Source organism: Clarias gariepinus, chromosome 2 (assembly GCF_024256425.1).
Source record: "Clarias gariepinus isolate MV-2021 ecotype Netherlands chromosome 2, CGAR_prim_01v2, whole genome shotgun sequence".
Lineage (NCBI taxonomy): Eukaryota > Metazoa > Chordata > Actinopteri > Siluriformes > Clariidae > Clarias > Clarias gariepinus.
The window spans coordinates 4657264-4662435 of NC_071101.1; the positions used below are offsets into that span (position 1 = coordinate 4657264).

The 5172-nt window shown below is 38.0% G+C and overlaps 1 long non-coding RNA gene across 1 annotated transcript; it reads right to left on the minus strand.

Annotated features, from left to right (window-relative positions):
- Nucleotides 1–309: 309 nt before the first annotated feature.
- LOC128518038 (uncharacterized) lies at nucleotides 310–3743 on the minus strand. Its single transcript, XR_008357557.1, has 3 exons — nucleotides 3311–3743; nucleotides 917–994; nucleotides 310–624 (listed from the first exon to the last, which is right to left on the minus strand). It is a non-coding gene; the product is annotated as an uncharacterized LOC128518038 (long non-coding RNA).
- Between the last annotated feature and the right edge of the window lie 1429 nt (nucleotides 3744–5172).

Below are 5172 nucleotides of genomic sequence, written 5' to 3' on the forward strand. Positions count from 1 at the left end.
ATCAGCTTTAAAGCTAAAAAGCTTTTCTCACCAGAGGCAACGGTGATGGGAACTGTTAGCAGCAGACGAAGAGCAATGCTCAGGTTTCCATACAAATCTAGAAGTTGCTCCTTGTAGATGAAGTCTAGCTTAGTTTTAGTTAGCAACCTCTTCTGAAGATTATGCCAGATTTCCATATTATCCACATGTGACTTAGAATACTCATGTTCTTTTAAATGACTGCCTATATTTTTCCATGTCCGAAATCCAGAGCATTTTCACATTTACCAAACAGTTTGCATGCAAAGCAGTATAGCGCATCTGTGCTGATAGAGTATACTGTATAAGCCATGATCTTTTGATTTTCTCTCCATTTTTCATTACAATCTCATAATTGTCTTTTGTGAATCATCGAGGAACTGTTTCATTGTTTTGTGGAAACACTGCATCGGTTACTTGGACTGGGCCTTTTTTTCACAATTTCACAGCGCTCATGATCATTTAAAATCTTTGGCCAGTCATCAGACAATAGGCAACTTGTAGTACATTTGTCAAGAACATCAATAATGCTGCAAGTGGATGATGTGAATGGCATTTCGTCTTCATTACCAGGTAATTGTTGTTGCAGTGTCAAGGTGGATGGTACTAAAAACATACAGTAAACATATTTAGTCAAAAAAATTTCAAAGAGCACATATGTACTGTATCAGTAAACTAACTTCATTAGGACTACATCTAACATGCTGAGTATCTTCTGTCTGAGGCAGTGGTGATAGGGACTTAAGCAATGCTCCTATTTATAGAAATATATGGTAATCATCTTAATTTATTATTAATTATTAGTTTATCAACTGCCTATGTTAACTAATTTTCTAGAGTTGTAAAGTAAATGTATTGATATAGTAACACTATATGTACTGTAACATGCTGATCTCACCATTTTCACTGTCAGAAGGATGGACTGGGGTATTTCCCTGAGGTGGTGGTGGTGGTGACAGGAACTTAAGCAATGCTCCTGAATGCAGAAATATATGATTAGCATTTTAATTTAATCGTTTACATTTAATTTACAGTTTATTAACTATTAGTTCACTGTTAGTTGACAACTAATTATGTTAACTCAACTATTTTAATTTAAAAGAGCTAAATAAAAAAGTCAACTAAGTAAATGTAATGATATTTATTTAAATAGTTTTGTGAGCTCTCCACTGGCAGAAAACCAAAACTTTCCAAGTGGTGATGTTCACCTGATTAACATTATCACCTATTGCAGCCTATTAATACCTGCATAAAATACATGCTGCTGCTACAGTACGTGTAACCCCAGCTAGTAACCCTATTAGAAATTACACAATCTAGAAAATTATTAAACGAAAATAAGGTGGAACAACAAAAACACTGGTTTGTCATATAATTATCATTAAGTCATCAATGATCATTATCTTCATCACTTAACTTACCGCTGTTATGTTTCCTCTTTTCCTCCTCTTCTTGTTTTTTTATTGGCTTTTTTTGGCTGCCAGATGGATAAGTCCTTCCCATTTTTATAAAAGCCTGGTAATAAGTGCTGCTGTGCCAGTTTGAAAACCGCGGCTGACGCATCTCGAAGAACAAGCAAAAGCACATCCAGCGTAACGCGAGAGGGCGCCCTCTAGGGGGGATGCGGATATATCGCTCCATGTTGCATGTATGTTTTTAATAATGACATTTAAAATGGTCAGCTGTCGGGGCCCCCTCAAAATGCGGGACCCCAAGCAATTGCCTGTCTTGCCTGCCCTATTGCTACGCCTCTGCTAACAAGAAGCTAGTGCAGTAATGTATGTGTGCAGGGCCGCTGCTGGCCAAATGGGTGCTCTAAGCAGAAATTTACCTTTGTACCCCCTAAAAACAAAATAATAATATAAAAAAAAATAACCACCTATTATAGGGGACAAAATAGAACTTTATTTAAACAAACGTAAATACATAAATAAATTGTATCATTTATAAATTACAATTGTAGCTTTACAGCAAAAAATACAAACTTAAATTACACTATAAATAAAAGATTTATAATTAAGAAAATAAACAATAATAAACTGAAATAAAATCAACCCTGTCATCTGCTGGAGGCATATGGTCATTATTAACCAATAATCATAATTGCCTCTGTGTTTTAATATAATGCATTTTAAGTCATTTTGTTTATTTAGATCTGCTTGTATTCATATTAAGAAAGATGCGTTAGTCGTGACATTATTACCGCCATTAAAACACATTATTAACGATGGGGACTTCTCAATTGACCTAAATGCACATCATTGTATAGTTTATGCACAAAATGTGATCACAGAGTTCGTAGCTCAATTCCCACCTCTTATTTTACCACTACACCCCTGATCACTCTATTCTGTACGGGGATATGGTTCACAGGTGGATTATGGCATGGTTTAGCTGGACATGGTACACATGTAGTGTGATCACTAACCGTGCTACAACATGGCTCTCACTGTACGTTCACACCAGGAGAGACCAAAGCGAACACGTCGCCAAGGTCGTTGAAGAAGCTTCGTTGTTGAATTTGCTTTATTCACTTTGTTTGCTCACTGGAATGTTTGATTTAGCCTGTTACCTTCATAACTCATTACATAAGGTTAACTGACTTTTAATTTCTCTTTTTAGCTCTGGTCGCCCAATTCGCTTCGCTGCCAGTGAATTTGCTTCGTTCGGCCAATTCGCCGACTCTCCATAGAGAAATAATGACTTTCGTCGCTCTGGTCTCTTCTGATGTGAATGTACGTGACATCAATAATGACACTCCAAATAATAAATATTTGAATTAATTTGAGAAAGTTGGTGTTAATAACAGGTTTTTCACATTGGAGAACTTGCAATGCGTAAATCATGGGGAGAGACCTATCTTTTCCCATGGTAATAACCAGGCTGCTGAACAGAAATGGGATGATTAGCAAAAGTGCTTTGATTTAGAGCATGAATTGTATGACATTCAATCAGTTTGTATTGTTGATTAACACTAGACAAGTTCTAATATTTTCTGATTTCTGTCTGATGGTTATTTCACTTAATGCAAAATTGTTGGCAAGAAATTCACAGCACATATTTTGACCGCATCATATTTCTTGTTGGGTCTATTTGTTGCACCTTATACCATCATCAGATTTATACATGTCAACTTGCATCTGGCAAGCTAACGCCCGGCCACCTCTTAACTACATGAGCGCACTTCTCCACAACATTCTGACAACCCACGTGTAAACCTGCTGTTTATCTAAGTTATTGGTTTATTAAATATGACACGGGTGGGTAGTAGTTGTGATGTCGCTTACTTTACCATTTTATTCTGTTGGTGTCCTTTATTTGTTCCGGGCCCTGCGCATGATGACTGCCCCCTAGCTACGAGGATGTAATTGTCTTCTTTGGGAAAGCTGCAAAGCAACAATTGCAGATTATAACAGGTACATGGCATTTTGGTTCACTTTTATAGACATTTTCATTTCTATTTCAAATTAGAACATTCTGGATAATTCAAGCAAATAATGTTTGTTATGGTACGATCTGTACAGTATATACAATGTGACAGCGCGCTCAGTTACTCACTTCTCACCTTTCATGTAGGTCTGCTCGGACTTATTAATTCGTGTTAAATCCCTCAAAACTGCGTGTGTATAAAGCTCAAAACCTCCATCAGTTATTAAAGATAGCATCTATTTAGAAAAAATGCCCCAGTGATTTCGGAGCTTCAGGAAATCTCCCGGCGCTCTGCGCATAACACCGGGCCAACCCATGTCGGAAAGAATTTATAAATGGTTTCTAAACGTGGGCTATTGTTTTTTTACTTATAATATTTGTTAATTTAATTTAAATGAGGTTTGGGCTCAGGACTTCGATTCGGCATCGTGATTCTCCTCTTTAATTTACTTCTTCTTTGTCTTTGGGCTGTTCCCTTTCAGGGGTCGCCACAGCGAATCATCTGCCTCCATCTAACCCTATCCTCTGCATCCTCTTCTCTCACACCAACTAACTTCATGTCCTCTCTCACTGCATCCATAAATCTCCTCTTTGGTCTTCCTCTAGACCTCCTGCCTGGCAGTTCCAACCTCAGCATCCTTCTACCGATATATTCACAATCTCTGAACATGTCCAAACCACCTCAATCTGGCCTCTCTGACTTTATCTCCAAAACATCTAACGTGGGTTGTCCCTCTGATGAACTCATTCTTGATCCTATCCATCCTTGTCACTCCCAAAGAGAACCTCAACATCTTCAGCTCTGCTACCTCCAACTCTGCCTCCTGTCTTTTCTTCAGCGCAACTGTCTCTAAGCCGTAGAGCATCGCTGGTCTCACCACTGTCCTGTACACCTTTCCTTTCATTCTCCTCTTTAATTTACTCCATAGTTTTAATCAGCGCTCAGCCGCATGTATAAAGTTTTCCAGAGCGCACTGGCAGAAGTAGACTAATGATTATGAACGCGTCAGGAAAACAGCAAGCAGACTGACTCTGACCATCTAAAAAAATGTTTGCGTTCATTTTCTGACGTGCTCAAGTTCACCAATAACAATACAGAGCAGCGCAGCTTATTTGCTTTCAAACATTTACAAAATCACAACGTTTTTTCGTTATTGTGAGTGCGCTTAAATAAAAGTTGAGTCTTATAAAGGCATGTAGTCTTATATAGTTTTATTATATAGTTTTTGCACATTAATCTGAGTCCTCATCTGTTACATTTTTGAGGACAATAGATTTTTCAGCCTGTCACGGCGTGCGCCCAAATCAATATCGCTCCTCTCTCACTAGTTAGGCGGCCTCTCCTTCAGATATGCGAAGCAGCGGGGCCGCGGAATTAGGCACGAATGGTAATAGTTAAAATATTAACAAGGGGAATTTTTGATGTCATGTGGACATTATAAGATTTGTATTGAAAACTTCTAACTAAAAAGTGGCAGCTGGCACGCCTAAAAATAGACGCAGGTTAATTTTTTTATAGTCTAAATAAAAATCCTCCTCTTTAGTGCCTATTAATCCTGGGTTGTTGTTCTTTAGTGTGTGCTTTACAATGCCAGACAACATTCAGATGCAAATTATTCACTCTCCCCAAGTGTGAATCAGCTGTTCTCACCTATACATTCAGAGGAACTGTAATGGACCTCTTAACACTTTAAAAACCTCTTGAATCTGAGGCTCTTCTGAAGA